We start from the raw sequence: 17,265 nt of genomic DNA, 5'->3' as shown, positions 1-17,265 counted from the left end.
CGCCGTGACTCTCACCGCTGGCCACCGTATCCGGTGGCCGAAAAAAATTATTTTTACACCACCATGTAGATCGGACCGTCCTAATGACGGTTCCGATGCTCTTTTCTCCTAAACAGCTCCTGATCGGAGCAAATCTAAGAAAATACCTTCGATTTTCGAAGGTTTCAGTGACGTTTGAAGAGGTCCGGTGGTCGGGGCTTCCTCGGTAAGCTTCTCTCCCTTTTTTTTGTTTGTTGGTTGTTGTGTTGTTGCTCTCCGTTTTTGTATCTTTTCTCTCGGTTTTGTCTCTCTGTGGCCTGTGGGTTTTTTTTTCTTTGCAGATGGGGTGATGGCTTTATAGCCATCACCGGTGTGACCATCGGACCGGGTAAAAGAGTGGAGTCTGGTGAGTCACCGGACTCCCAGTGGTGACTCAACCTAGGGCCATAACGTGGACGGTTGGCGTTGGAACTTCTGGAGCCTTCTGTTGGGGCATGGCAGCGGCTGGAGCGACGTGGAGCGGCGGCTGCTGGCGTAGTCCCTAGGGTATCATAACCCTAGGGTTTCCTGCTGGAGGTTCTTGGACCGTTGGATCATGCCAGATCTAACGGTGGATGGATGAGACGGTTGAGGCTTAGATACAAACCCTAAACGGGTTTAGGGTTGCACATTTGGGTTAACTGGGCCACTGTATTTGGATTAACTGGTTGGGTCAGACTTGGCTCGTTTGTAATAATAAAATAATAATAATAATAATAATAATAATAATAAATAATAGTAATAAATGGAGGGAAAAAATAGTATCTTCAGGTTTCTCTACTGAGGATACAAAGGTCCAGGACGTCATAGAAAATGTTGAAAAGAGGCCGTTTTATTTGTATAGTAAGCCTCAGATTACTAGGAATGTGGAAGCTTATAAGGAGGCTCTCGAAGGCTTGAAGAATTCCACTATTGGATAGGCGATCAAGGCGAACAATAATTTCAAGCTTTTGCAGCATTTGAGGAAGTTGGGTTGCGGTGCTGTGATTGTTAGTGGCAATGAACTCAAGTTGGCTCTTGCTGGCTGCGATTCAACTAAGTAAATTCCTTGTATTGAACAATGCTTACTTTTGCTTTTCATTTCGCTTTTGTTCATATTTTCGTCAGCTACCTTCTTTTGACTTCTTTAGATTAAAAAAGAAAGTAACTTTGTGAATAAATTCATTATTTTGCTTTCTATATTGAGCAATAATGACTAAATGGGCACTGCATTTATCACTTGTTTATATTTAATTTTTTATAATTATTTTGATTGGTTTCGCATTTGACTTCAGCAACATTTTAGTGAAACAGGTTACTAGTACTAGTAATAAAAAAGCTAGTTGTAAAGCAGCATTCAAATATTGTTTGAGTGATTAACTACGTGGTATTCTTAAGCTTGTCACGTTGTCTAGAGTAAGTGCTACAATCTTAAAAGGAGGGTTTCACTACATTAAGTAACAGCTTGATGTGGGTAAGCTCTTGTGCTTGTCATTGTCAATGCTAGACTTTTTAGGTTGGTGTTGCACCCATCATTACAGTGAAATATGGTGTTTAATGGATCTATCTGCTTCGAATATCCGCTGGGCTATGTTAAATTTGTTTGTTACTATGAGTAGGAACTATTTGGTTGTTCCTGTTGACTGTTTATTTAGCTTGATTGGTGTTAATATCTAAATATGTTGGTGTATATTTAATGGGAATGGGAAGATCTTGGAAGATTTGGTACTAGCTTCCAAAGAAGGTGTTTTTGTGAACGTGGATAGTGAGTTTGATCTGGAGAATATTGTTGCAGCTGCAAGAATTGCTGGCAGAAAGGTTAATGTTTTGCTTCGGATCAATCCTGATGTGGATCCTCAGGTAATGTGGTAATTATACTTTTAACTACATGGGCATTAATGTGTGTGATCTAGAGGTGTTTTTATAAAGAAGATAACTTTGGATAACTAAATTGATCAAACTTGGTTTTAAGCTGACCTTAGACAATTTAGGTACATATAAAATAGTTAGAAACAACGTGGAACTTGCATTCTAGTGTAATTATTATATGGCGCATGAGGACCTAATTCTGCTGCTATACATAGCTTTCTCATAGTACATATTGGTTTGCTGAAGTGTGATCAACAGAAATTTCAACCCAATTTTTGCCTTTTTTAACCTCTTTTATTTAATCTTCATTTCCGTGATGATTCTCTGTCCATTAAACCACCTCATGGCTGCCTTTTTATTCCGTTTTTCTCTTGCACCAGTTTTAGTATACTCGAGAACCAGATTATTGTTCCTTAGCTTGAAATCCTGCTGCCTACTGCACTGTACTACCAGCTATCAAGTTGATGATGCATGATGGGATGGCTATTAAATTTACTTAAGATGATTCCATTTTGGTAATGCAACTTAAACCTAGCTTTGAGGATTACATTAATTCTAGGGGGGGACATTAAAGACTTAAAAGATAGACGTGATACTTGGAGCATGCTTTTCAACTGAGTTATAATTAGGTTTTGTTATGATTTCGCTATTAATCTGTAGGTACATCCATATGTTGCTACTGGGAACAAGAACTCTAAATTTGGTATTAGGAATGAGAAGCTGCAGTGGTTTCTGGATGCTGTAAAGGCACACCCTAATGAACTGAAGCTTGTCGGGGGGCCATTGTCATCTTGGTTCTACCATTACCAAGGTATCAACGACATTAAGTTTATTCGATTTGCCTTTCTGCAAGTTAAATCTGGCAAGAGATAAATTTGAGGGTAGGTTTCTGTGGTTAACCCAATACTTCTCAGATTACCAAGTTAACTGATGCTAGATCAACTGATACTCGTTGATTGTCCCAAAAGTTGTTTCTTGGATTCTCCTATCAGTCTGTCGACATCGTTTATTTTGTGTGTGACATTATTGTTTGTCTGAACCTATTTCACAAATTGCTGGTCAAGTTCTATGAAACTCTCATGTATTGTTGTTCAGGTGGATATATTCAGGGATGCTGCTGTTCTTATGGTCAATTACATTGATGAAATTCGTGCCCGAGGTTTTGAAGTTGATTATTTGAACATTGGAGGTGGTTTGGGAATAGATTACTACCATAGTGGTGCTGTCCTTCCCACACCTAGAGATCTCATTGACACTGTAAGGCTCAGACCTCTAAATCTTGCAAATTGTTGTCATAATATCTATGGCTGGCCTATTCATGCATGAATTTATTTGGCTAGCTGGTGGAAGAAATAGGAGTTCCATAGCAGCTACTTTATTGGCTTTTTAATACTTTACATCCTTCATGTAAAGTTACTTTTTATAATAGACTGACAGACGCATCATGAGTTACAGTTCAAAATATAAAATGCTATGGTACTTACGGCCATAATCTTCTTTCTATCATATATGAAACACCAATATTGATATGCTTGGAGTGTTCATTTTGACTAATATTATTGTTCTTTTTTTTATTTGGTGGTTGGTGTAGGTAAGAGAATTCGTAATCTCAAGAAATCTTAATCTCATCATTGAACCAGGGAGATCACTCATTGCAAATACTTGCTGCTTAGTCAATCGTGTCACCGGTGTCAAAACTAATGGTACAAAAAAAATTCATTGTGATTGATGGCTATTAAAACAGTAAGTTTACTGAAATGCCTCTGTATTATTAATTTACTTCATATGTACCACTTATATAGTTTTTACAATAGAATTAGTTTCAATATAATTGTCTAACTAATTCTCTAACTAACCCCTAGTTGTACAAACAGTTTCTTTACTCTTAACACTCCCCTCAAGTTGGGAAGTGATACATCCTTAACTCCCAACTTGGATAAAAAAATACTTATGTTGTGCAACACCAAGAGCTTTTGTTAAAATATCAGCTTGTTGCTCTGCAGTTGGTACAAAGTTGGTTTGAACCAAGCCCTGCTGAATTTTCTCTCTTATGAAATGACAGTCTATCTCGATATGCTTTGTTCTCTCATGAAACACTGGATTTGCTGCAATTTGCAAGGCTGCTTTGCTGTCGCTAAAAATCTTTGCAGGCTGATTGTTGTTAACTCCAAGCTCCTTTAACAACCCTTGCAACCAAACTAGTTCTGATGTTGTCACTGCCATGCTCCTATACTCAGCTTCTGTTGAAGACCTCGATATGGTGCTTTGTTTTTTTTATTTCCATGAAACTAGTGAATCTCCTAGCTTTACACAGAAACATGTCACTGATTTTCTTGTCATTGGACATGTTGCCCAATCCAAATCACAACTAGCCACAAGTTGACAACTACTTGAAGCTTTCAAAAAATTCCCAAACTAGGATTATTCTTTATGTACTTTACCACTCTAAGAGCTGCCTCCATGTGTTCTTTCTTTGGTTGATGCATAAACTTACTAAGATGCTGAACTGAAAAGGCTATATCAGACCTTGTATGTGTTAAGTAAAGCATCCTACTAATTAATCTCTGAAATTCTGCTTTGTCAGCTAAATATTCTTCACCTTTGTTTTTTTGTTGTAGGAAACGATCATACTCCACTGTGGTAAGCTTAGTGTTATGTTCCAAGGGTGTTGCAACTGGTTTCGCACCCCCTATTCCTGCATCTTGAATAAGCTCAAGAGCATACTTCCTCTGATTTAACAAAATCCCTTCTTTTGTCCTTAAAACTTCCAAGCCAAGAAAATATTTCAATTCACCCAAGTCTTTCATCTTGAAGTTCTTATGCAATACCTCTTTTAATTATGAAATCATCTTAGCATCATTCCCTGTGATTAACAGATCATCAACATAAACTAGAAGTACTACAATATGATCCCCTTGTCTCCTAGTAAACATAGAATAATCATGTTTACTTTGATCATAACCTGCTGAGATAAGAGCTTCTGTGAGCTTAGCATTCCATTGTCTTGAGGCTTGTTTTAAGCCATAGAGAGACTTTTGTAGTATACACACAACATTCTCCCCCTGACTATAAAAACCTTGAGGCAACTCCTTGTAAAATTCCTCAAGTAGATCACCTTTCAAGAAGGCATTATGAACATCCATTTGCCACAGAGGCCAATCAAAGATTGCAGCAAGTGCAAGAACAAACCTAACTGTGGTAAGCTTGGCAACAGGAGAAAAAGTATCGACGAAATCAACTCCTTCCCTTTGATTATAACCCTTAGCAACCAGTCGAGCCTTAAATCTTTCAACTTCACCAAAGGCTTTGAGTTTAACCTTAAAGACCCATTTGCAACCAATACACACTTTTCCTGGAGGCAAAGGAACAAGAAACCATGTATTATTCAACTCAAGAGCTTGAATTTCTTCCTGCATTGCCTTAACCCATCTAGTATCAGACTTGGCTTCAAGAAAGGTTTTAGGTTCAACAGAATGAGTAATAGAAAAGAGAAAAGATTGTGTACACCATTGTAGATGGGAATAAGAAATATGGCTAGATATGGGATATTGACCTGGAAAGGAAGTGGATTGGCAGGTATAAATGTAGTCACTCAACCATGAAGGAGGTTTAGAAACCCGAGAAGAAGTTTTATTAGATTGAGACCTAAAAACCATAGGATCAGACTCCAAAGTAACAACATGTGTTGAAGCATTAAGAAGATTATCTACAGGATCACTGGAAGCAGAATGAGGATCAAGTTGAGAATCAGGAATAGGCTTGTTGAGACTCAGATGAAGGTTCAGGAGAAAGAGTTTAAGATGCTGGTGGGGAAGTCAGGAAAAGAAATATTCAAGAAATCTGAATCAGAAATATGAGGATTGGAGGGGGAAAAAGAAACAGAATTAAGAGAAGCCAGTTTGAAGGGAAACACATCTTCATGAAAAATAACATCCCTGTTGACAAAAAAGATTTTGGCTTCAAGATCAAAAAGTATGTATCCTTTTTGAGTAGATGAATAACCAACAAACACAGAGGGAATAGCCTTGGAGGAAAATTTGTCAGTGTATTTAGGTTTAGTGGCATAGTACAAGCAACCAAAAACTCATAGGTGAGACAAATTAGGGGTTTTATGATAAAGTTTCTCAAAGGGTGTTTGTCATTGAATAACAGAGGAGGGTAATCTATTAATTATGTAACAGACAGTAATGACACATTCACCCCAAAATTTAAGAGGGACTTTGGACTAAAATCGTAAGGCACGAGCAACTTCAAGAACATGTCTATGCTTTCTCTAGGCAACCCCATTCTGCTGAGGAGTACCAACACATGAACTTTGGTGTATAAGGCCAATGGAAGAAAAAAAAGGTGAACAAACTGAATTAAAAAACTCAGAACCATTATCGCTTCTAATGATTTGAACTGAAGCAGAAAATTGGGTTTTGGCCATAGAAAGAAATTGTTTAAGATTGTACACGGGCATCATTCTTATGCTTCAACAGATACAACCAAGTCATTCGGGTATGGTCTTCAACAATGGTTAAAAAATGATGACCACTATGTGTAGATACTCGATATGGACCCCAAAGATCAATGTGAATAAGTTGAAATGGTACAGGACAACGAGATGTACTAAGGGGAAAAGGAAGCCTAGTTTGTTTAGCTAAAGGACAAATAGAACATTTATGAACACAATGTTGCTGAAGCTTAACAGTACTCAGAAAATTCAATTTATTCATCTTTGAAAAACCAGCATGTCCTAGTCTAGCATGCCAAAGACAAGTTGTTGAACTAATAGAAGACATACAAGAAACAGCACTAGTTGAATGCATTACATTGGGTAAAGAATGAACAGACAAACCAGACTTAGAGCAAGATGATTCAAAGAAATACAATCCTTTAGACTGTCTACCAATCCCCTTCATCTTTCCAGTGGAGAGATCCTAAAGAAGGCAAAAAATCAGGATAAAAAGTGAGAAAACAATTAAGGTCACAGGTTAGTTTAGAAGCAGAAAGTAGGTTGTGATGAAATTGAGGAACAAATAGAACATTTTCCAATTTACATTCAGAGGTAAGAAAATAAGAGCCAAGGTGAGTTACAGGAACTGTTTTACCATCAGGGAGGTGAATTAAACGCGTAGGAGAATCACAATACACAGGACAATGCAAGCTCTTAAAATCGGATAAAATGTGGTCTGTAGCCCCTGTGTCAATAATCCATTAAAGTGTATTATTAGAAGACAAAGAATCAGAAGACAAGATACCTGCAAGGTTGATAGCAGACTCAGCAGAAGGTGGCTTCTTCAACAGCTGCAGGATTTGGTTATACTGTTCTTGAGTAAAATCCGGAGCAGAAGGAGCAGAAGCTTGTGGAGCTGTAGACGCAGAAGATACGCTGGAATTAACAGAATCACCAGACACTCCTTTCTTCTTTTGGAACTTATAATTTAGAGGAAACCCGATCAACCTATAACATTGATCCCTTTTATGCCCCTTAACGTTGCAATAATCGCAGGTTTCAGCAAAACGCCTGCGATTAGACTAACTACCCGAACTGGAAAACAGAGCCATAGTTCTGGCACAGCAACTACAGAAAGATGGAAACACTGTGACTCTTCTTGAAGTAACATCGAATACGCTTGATTAACCGTTGGCAAAGGTTGCATAATCAGGATTTGACTTCGGATTGTTGAATAAGAATCATTCAAGCCCATCAAAAAATGAAATAATTTCTGCTGAACCAAATGCCTCATATTATGCTGAGACACTGCACATTCGCAAGTAGTGAATAGAATTAGGGATTCATACTCATCCCATAGCATTTTGAGGCGAGTAAAAAATTCAGAAATCGTGGAATCCCACTGACAGAGCGTAACAATTTCGCGATGTAAGAAATAGATGCGCGACCCATCGATCTTATCGAAGCATTCTTGTAAATCACTCCAAACTGAAGCAGCGCTGGAAGAGAAGACAAGCCCAGCTGACAAATCCTTGCTGACTACATTGAGAATCCATGACAAAACAACGGCGTTGCAGCGATCCCACTGTAATTGCAAATCACCGTCGTACGCACTCCGATGACAGGAACCATCAACAAACCCTAGTTTATTTTTTGCAAGCAAAGCAATTTTCATCGAGCGGCTCCACACACTGTAGTTGGCTAAGAAACGAGCAATAAGCCCGGCATATCAGAGGGGTGCAGATATAAAGGATGAGTGAAACCAAGCATTTCATCGGCAAGAGGCATCGTGAATCCAGAAAGAAAGAAAAAAGGAGAGAAACTTAGATGAAAAAAAGGAAAAGGAGTATACAAGAGAAAGTCAAACGAAATGAAATGAGGAATGGATCGAAATTTTGGCTGATACCATGTTAAAACAGTAAGTTTACTTAAATGCCTCTGTATTATTAATTTTCTTCATATGCACCACTTATATAGTTTTTACAATAGAATTAGTTACAATATAACTGCCTAACTAATTATCTAACTAACCCCTAGCTGTACAAATAGTTTCTTTACTCTTAACAACGGCAGTATGGCTGAACTTATCCGTCCTAGTCTTTATGATGCTTACCAAGTAAGTATCATCGGTTCCAATGATCAACCATCAAGTTTGAGCTTTCATGAACATGCAAATACAGTCAAAATTATCTAGCAGCTGGTTTTAACAATGCCTCTGTCCTAGGTGCAGTCGATTGAACTTGGACCTAAATAGTTGATTATCGACTATCAATTTGGCCAGCTTCACCTAATCTCTGTTTAGTCTACGATTCATGCAGACCCATTTAATTTCTGTTTTGAGAATACTTTGAACCTTTAAAGATATGAATTAACCCTAGTCGAATTTCTCGTGTTTTTCTAAAATCATAACTTTATATCCATACTGTTTCAATAAACCCGTTCATATATGATTGCTGCATATAGAGTTGGTTTCTCCTGCTCCTGATGCAGAGGTTTCTACCTTCGATGTTGTTGGCCCTGTTTGTGAATCTGTTGATTTCTTGGGAAAGGAGAGAGAACTGTCCACCCCAGCTAGGGTATCCAGTTTTATCTATACTGGACTGATTGGAGTATCAATTATCTGCATTAATCGGGATTCTATTTTTGCAGGGGTGGCCTGGTCGTGCTCGATGCAGGTGCTTACTGCATGAGCATGGCATCAACTTACAATCTCAAGATGCGCCCACCTGAGTACTGGGTAACACAAATACACAATTTAACCTTGTTTCTATTTATGGCAAGTTCATTTTTAAATCAGCAATTACCCTTATCAGCATGATCATTTCTTAGCATTGGTTCGTGTTAAATTTGATTGTTAAACGAAAACTTCCGCATATAGTTGTTGAATGATAATTTCCCTGGAAAAAGAAAAGAAAAGGAGAAGAAGATAAATTAGGGTTTCAAACTAATGGTTTCAGGTTGAAGAAGATGGATCAATGACCAAGATACGACATGGGGAAGCATTTGAAGATGACATGAGGTTTTTTTAAGGTCTTTAGTTTGATCGAAGAGTAGAAGCTTGTTTGAGGCTTGAAATTGGATTAGTATGTATTATGTACATGAATATTCGTTCAATGAACTGTTCGGTTTTTAAATAAGCCTATTCAGTGTCCCAACAATTAAAATGATTAATGTTTGGTAGATCCTCCATTTCTGGTATTAGATCTTCATCTTCTACTGCTTGGCCTTGTTCCAGATGCACTTCGGCAGCTGCATCTTCTTGACCGTCGCTTAGCTTGGTTTCAAGAAACCGAATTGGACCCTGCAACACTTCTTCAATCCTTCCTTTAAATCAACAGGTCACCCTCTTCTGCAGGGATCCCTTTCGTCGTCTTCAGCAATTCATAGATCTCCGTGAACCGTGGCTGCTCTGTTATCCTGAGGTAATTGGAAGGCAACATTTTGAACCCGAATGGAGTTATCTAGGACATTTGGATCTGCACATCGATTCAATCGGGACGTAGAAACGGTGGGTCAAGCCGGTCCTTGTGGTTCGTTGTGAACGCTATAATCCTTTCATCCCCACAGCTCAACCATAACCCATCTTTGCACTTCAGCAATCCTGACAGTCACCTGATACTAAAAACAAACAAAAATGAATGGCAGGTATTGAGACTCGCATTGTGAATAAACAATCGGTTATTGAGGGTTTTCACGGTCGGTTAATTGTATTGTTCAACTTAAACAGTTGGTTATTAAATTTATTAACCATAACCTAATCTTTAAAAAAAAATAGTTAATCGTTATTAGTTCACTTACATGTTAACTTATAGCCTATTATGAATTCCAATTCAAGATTATTTCATTTGAGATTGTGATTTGAAATCAAATTCAATGTCGTTCACCGAGACATATTAACGAACTTTAATAAAAAAACAAATGCTACGAATTTAATATCATTGATTTACTTTTAGAATGCAAGTAACTGGTATTGAAGCAAGTCAATTTTTTGTCACAACTAGGGATGAATTCAAAAAATTGATTTTTTAATCGATTTGAAAAAAAAATTGACTCAAATCGACTCCAAGTTATAATTTCATAAACTCGACTCGATTAAAAAAAATTCAAGTTCAAATCGAGTTGTAAAATGCAACTCGAATAACTCAATTTTTAATAATTAGTAGATTGATTTTCAAGTTTAAGTCGAGTCTTTCGACTATGTATGATATATGTATATCACATATGAAAAAAATATGAAGAAATATATATGTATTGTATATGGTTATGAAAAAATATTTAAATTAGAATCAAATATTATAAATATTTACAATTAAATTTAAATAAAAATGTTAAAATTTGAATTGAGTCAAGTCGACTCGACTCGAAAAAATTTCAAGTCAACTTTGAGTTATAAAATAAGACTCGTCAACTCGAATAACTCAAAATTTTTTAACTCGACTAGATCAAATACTCACTCCTAATCACAATACTCAAAAATAAAGTATGAGTCAAAGTGATTATTTAGTCAAGCGTTGAATTTTTTTTGATATTATATTAATTAAAAATTGAAATGAAAGAAAGTTATCCAATTGGTATTGGGCTTATGATAAAAAGCACTATCGGGCTTGCAGTGAAATTAACAGGTTAAGAAATATTGAAAGCCTATGGTTTTACAAGATAAAACGACGACGTCTAAGGCAAACCAAACTCTGAGTTATAACATCTTAGACCTGGCCTATGCGTTAAGACTAGATCTAGTGAATTACAGTAAAAAAATTTCAAAAAATATTTTTCAATAATTGAAAATACACATTATAATTAAACATCTTTAAAATATAATTAATAACATTAAAGTTTAAATCCAGTAAATTAAAGTCGTAAAAAATGAGTAAATTAAAATATTTTAAAATCAATATCGAAACCATTCTAACATCAATAAAAAAAAGCAGTAAACGTCATAGAACATATATTTTCAAAATGTAGGCCATGCCATCCAAAAATAAATACAACTCGGAAGATAAAAACATTACAACAAAAAATATTGTACGAATGTGTCGATCCTCCAAGTGTCAGGTACAGGTCGCCTATCCAAAATATATGAAAGAGAAAAGTTTGGTTGAATGAGCTAGGGAGCCTAGTGTGTTCCAACAGTGCATAAGTAAAACATACAGTTAAGTTTTTAAAATCAGTTCAGATCACAGTTATTAAAACATCAGTAGAGTTTTTAGTTTAAAATTTCAGAATCGCCCTCAAACTGAACACCATATGCAGTTCCCCATAACTACATAACCTAAGGGAGCACATTGGGTTCATAAGGTCTACCTTAGTCGAAGCATAGGTGCCCACCTGAGTGGGTGTGCCTTATGCCCATAAAGAGTTACCCAATGCACATAGCAGAGGTGTCACCCTAAGGGAATACCTTAGGGTCCATAAGGTCTTACCACTAGGCTCATTGGGCCCATAAGCCCACCCAAGGGTTGCCTTAGGTCCATAAGGTATTACTAGCTCGATCGGTCTGAACCTATATAAGGAATTATCAGTTTGACCGAAGTTGAACCTGTAGAGACTTCATACCAGATCCCAGAGTACCCGAAGAAAAACATTTTTTAGATAGTAACTGGTGGTAGAAGGAAAACGGAGTTCAAACATATATTAATTCAGTAAAATCACTAACCAGAGTACATGAATCAGACAATCATATCAGAAATCAGACTATAAATCAGATAAATCATACGGAATCAAGTCAAACAGATAGGCACATTGCAAATCAGAAAAAACAATCATGTGCACATGGTATTTCAAACATATATTTTAAACATTTATATGGAACACAAGAAACACACTTCGCAAAAAGAATCAGTCTGGTAGATCTACTGAACATTGTCTTCACTACGCTCTTCAGCGAAGCGGGAACCTAGGTCATTACAATACAAAGTTATTATAACTGAATATTTAATAAGTTTGCAGAACTATACAAGTATTCACGGGCTCTTAGGGAGGAGTGGATCGGGAGGAATCAGGTCGAGCATTCGAATGATCAGGAGATCCACGAGTACCTTAAATATACGATAACATTAATTAGTCATTGACTCTTCAGTAAAATTTGATGCACAGAAATAAATACTTAATTTACACATACACATTCGGGTTTAATGATCAAATCAAAGGCTTTCGGGTTTGAATTTGAAAAAACAGACTTTGGATTCAAGCTCAGAACGTCGAAAAACATAAAATATGACTTTTCGAGAAGTTTGACTTTTTGGTCAAAGTCAACGGTCAACTCTAGTCAAAGTCAACGAGATGGGTCACGTTGACTCGGTTCGGTTCTAACAAACCTGGTTCAGACCAGGTTGGTCGGTTCGGGCCGATCCAAACTGACTGGACCGGTTCTAGAAGGATTCTAGGGCAGGGAAAGAAGCCTTATGCGCACCACCAACACGTGACGGTGCGTGCAGCGACAATAGGGACTAGGACGAATAGCCAAACACTCTAAAATCATTCAACATCATACAACCAATTTTAACCCAAAAATCAACCAAAACCGTAACAATTTAACCAAAAATTAAAATCGAGCTTACCAACGCAGACTATCGGCGAAAACAGCGATGATGGGTGACGAACCTGGTCGGGTTTTCATCGCATGGAGTTGGGGAGTTCGGTGCTTGGGGCGGTGAGGCAAACCAGTGTCAAGGCCGACATAAATCGAACAAAACTGACGTGATTGAGGGTTCTCGATGAAACTTTGACAAGCTTTCCACGGCGAATGACAGTGGCTTTTGACGATCAGCCTTAGAGGTTTTGGTTAGACGGTCGCGATGCTTCAACTGGAGTGACGATGACACTCACCGGTGGCTAATTGACTATGAAACAACAAAAGAAGCGATGGGCAAGTTGAGCAGCTTCTCTCTCTTTATTCGGCAAAACAATAGTCATTTTGGTGAGCCAACATATAGGGTTGGGTCGTGAGAGGATGCCAGAGTTGCTGGTTGTGTCGGTGATGTACACAACTATTGGAGGTGGGTAAATCGGTGATCGAAGGCTTGAGGATGGGGTTCGTTTAGTTTGGGGTTTAGGACTAAAACACAAACACGGGGGTTTTTGGTTTTGGGTATTTTTAACCCAAGCCTAAGTATTTAAAATTAATTTTTATTATTATATTACACCACAGTGGCCTAGCCTATATGGCTAAGGCATGGCACACCCTTCCATTAAGTCATAGGTTCAAACCACCCTAACCTCTTTTTTCTGCAGGTAAAGAATGGAAAAATCTCAAGTTGGGTCCCTGAACTTCAGGAAAACTGAAAACTGGCATGAAACTTTGGAAACTCATAAACTAGTCCCTAAAATTAATTAATTAAATAATCCATTTAAGATTATTGATGTTAACCCAAAATTTTTGGGGTGTGACAACTCTCTTCCCCTTAAAAGAATTTCATCCTTGAAATTCACTAGAATCAATCTGGAAACAAAATCTAGACCACTAATGGCTACTTTATAGGTTAAAGGATAATTACTTTATTGAAAATAATAGAAAATATTGTTAGACTCGGAACGGAAACAGTGATCTCGGTGCCTTAAATAAAAAATTCAAGGGTTTTAAGATATGTAGCTCGAGTATAGAAATGGTGTTGTTAGAAATGTAGGTAAGAAATGGAAATAACAACAAATATACCTACAGAAGTCCCTGGCTCAACTTGATCAACAGAACATCGGGTAGCATAGACAAGGGCTGACTCTCTAGTCTCAAAAGCAACTGGTCCTCTACTCTGCGATCGAGCTCTACTGCCAATCCTAGAAATAGATCTGGAAGTCCTACTCTGACTGTGACTCCTAACGGGAGTCTAAACAGAAGAATGTAAACGTGTAAGAGTCTGAGCAGGGGTCCGATCGACAGAGGCTGGATGGGGATAATTCCTCAGAATCAATGGATCCACAGCGATAACAGGAAACCATTTTCTTATGGAACTCTCCCCCGTGTTGATTTCCACAATACTCACAACTCAATATCGGAGTAAAACCTGAAGAATCACCTCGACTAATTGACGAATGTGGAGGTAACGCATGCCTCGAACCAGTATGACTCCTTTGATGAGCAGCAATACGAGTCCTCTAATCAGGGCGTGCATAAATACTCAAACTGACCTAAAGGCCTCCTAGATCGATCTCAATCTACCCTATCTCTATCAAGTGTAGAAGTCTCGACTTCCTGTAACACCCCCAACTCGTACTCGACCCAGATACGAATTCGAGGTGTAACATTGACTATTCAAAACTTTTACACTTATAAAAAATCATGGAAAATTTAAACTTTCATTAACATAAAGTTAACAATTTACATAAATACAATCAAAATATTACAAAAACGATCATAGCATATGTAAATCAAAATTTTGTCTACATGCCAACTCATTTGATAAAACAAAATACATATTGTGTAATTTACTTCTAATCTGATCTTTGTGTGGAGGTATATTGTTCTGCAAATCCTAGGTCTGATCCTACTGCTTCTCAGTACCTACATGTAAAACGCTTACATGCAAAGTCATAGACTTAGTGTGGCATAAAATACAATAATGCATTTCCTAATGTATGAACATGCAATCCAATCATTTCATGTATCATCACAATTATCAATTCACTATTTAATCATATCACATATGATCCATCATTAATGAATAATAACATGATATCTTATAAGAAAATAAACTCTTTTATATATTTTATGTGCCCATGTATATTATTTAGAACTGAAGGTATGTGAGTACTTTGAGGTTGTGCACATATGTTGTCACCACAACTCGTATAATTTCCACTTAGTGGCATATGAAATTTGTCCCGAATGACCTCATGTATGTCCCGAAAGACCTCATATATGTCCCGAAGGACCTCATATAATCCCTCGACTCTTGGAATGCAAACTATACATATAGCTATCATATCACATGTCATGGGGCTTGAATATTTATATGTTCCATATACCCATATAATCACTATTTCATTTACTCATGTCATTTCTCTTATGATCACATATATCTTATCACATATCATGTAGCAAATGACATATAATCATCTATATCATGTCATATAGCTTATGTTATTTGATTATGATCACATGGATCATATAACATGTATCAAAACATATAAACATATAACACTTATGCATGTATTTATAATGATCATAATATATGCATGTTCATAAATATTGAACCATGAAATTTAAACATAGGAAATAGACTTATCACAAGTATTATTTCTATAAAACTACATTTATACTATAACATGCACTCACCTTAGCCTCACTTAATCCTAATCAACTTCTATGACTTTATCATTCTTAATCGATCCTAACTCTTCGGTCGTTCCGAAACTTGCTTATGCTCGGTATCTACACAATCATACATTTGATATGCATATCAGAATTCTAAGTATTATAATTCGATCCCTAATAACTCAAGCTAAAAGAAAGGCTTTATACACTTTTCCACTTTGAGTAGTATCGGTACCATATGTACGATACCGATACTTCCCTAGCTGTGGTATCGATTCCAAACCTGGTATTGACACCCATTTTCGATTCTTTAATCCTTATTTCAAAAATGGTACCGATATTGGTCTAATGGTATCAGTACCCTTGGTATCGATACCATATGAATAACTTATCAAATTCAGGCTTATAGTATTGAAATTGTTCAACCAGTATCGATACCCCTACTCCAAATTTCATTCATTTACCCTTGAAGTATCGGTACTGGATGAAGTAGTATTGATACTCATAGCCTAGAATTCACTTTTTAAACCCAAAAAATCACCAATACCAATCTAAACCTTCCATTTTAAGCTCCTATCATGCCATTAAACTCAACTACCCTTATTTAAATCAAATTATGTCTATATAAACCATCATTATCTTCAAAATCTCATCATATATATCTTGAAATCAAGAATCCTACCAATTTTCCAACATGTTCTAATTTCAATTCTAACACTTCATACTTCTTAATTTAGCTGATGACAAGTCAAATTTAGTTTCAAACTTTACTTACTAACTCTCTTCCAAGATTTCACTTATAAACCTCTCATCTTTAATTATTCCTAACTCCTTCATCTTTTGATTTTAAGATAACTTAAGTTTTCCTTAAGCTTAAGTATCATCTAAGGAACATAAACGAAACTTAAATTCAATTCAAAATCAGCTAACAAGAAAACTCACCTTTGCTTATGGTAGCTCACGGCTGAAGAGAAAGAAGAATGAAGATATTCTGGAAAAATCTTTCTTTTCCCCTTTTTCTTCTATTCTCCACGTGTATATATCCTCACAATACTCCAATTTTTAATTTATTTATTGGTCATATGACAATTTTTCCCTTCCAATCATCCTTCTTTGTTATTCAATCCTACACAAGTTTTTTCATATAAACCCTTGAACTTTTCAATTTATCTACTTTAGTCACCAAATTCTAAAATTTTATAATTTAGTCACTAACCCGGTGTTTGGGATGTTACAAATCTCCCCCTTACGAAAATTCATCCTCGAAGTTTTACTGTATAAAGATATGGGGTATTGCTTCTTCATGTCATATTCACGTTCCCACGTTGCTTCCTCTACCTTATGATTCATCTATAACATCTTGACCAATAGAATAGTCTTGTTCCGTAACTGTTTCACTTCATGAGCCAATATTTGTACCAGTTCTTCCTCATAGGTCAAGTCAGGCCGAACTTCTATTTCTTCTGGGGTCACCACATGGGAGGGATCAGACCCATATCTTCGAAGCATGGAAACATGGAAAACATTATGTATCTTCTCCATTTCATGTGACAAATCCAATTGGTATGCCACTGGTCCCACTCTTTTAACGATCTCATAGGGCCCAATAAACTGAGGACTAAGTTTTCCTTTTCGTCCAAATCTCAACACTTTCTTCTACGGAGACACTTTTAGAAATATTTTATCTCCAATCTGAAACTTGATTTCTTTCCTC

At 36.8% G+C, this 17,265-nt stretch overlaps 1 pseudogene; it reads left to right on the top strand.

The window, feature by feature from the left end:
- Positions 1-473: 473 nt before the first annotated feature.
- LOC120120542 lies at positions 474-9,333 on the top strand (annotated as a pseudogene).
- The last annotated feature ends 7,932 nt before the right edge of the window (positions 9,334-17,265 follow it).

This window comes from Hibiscus syriacus, unplaced genomic scaffold (assembly GCF_006381635.1).
Source record: "Hibiscus syriacus cultivar Baekdansim isolate YM2019G1 unplaced genomic scaffold, ASM638163v2 tig00110339_pilon, whole genome shotgun sequence".
In the NCBI taxonomy this organism is placed as follows: domain Eukaryota; kingdom Viridiplantae; phylum Streptophyta; class Magnoliopsida; order Malvales; family Malvaceae; genus Hibiscus; species Hibiscus syriacus.
The sequence above is the reverse complement of the archived record's forward strand: the minus strand, read 5'-3'. Positions and strand labels throughout refer to the sequence as shown.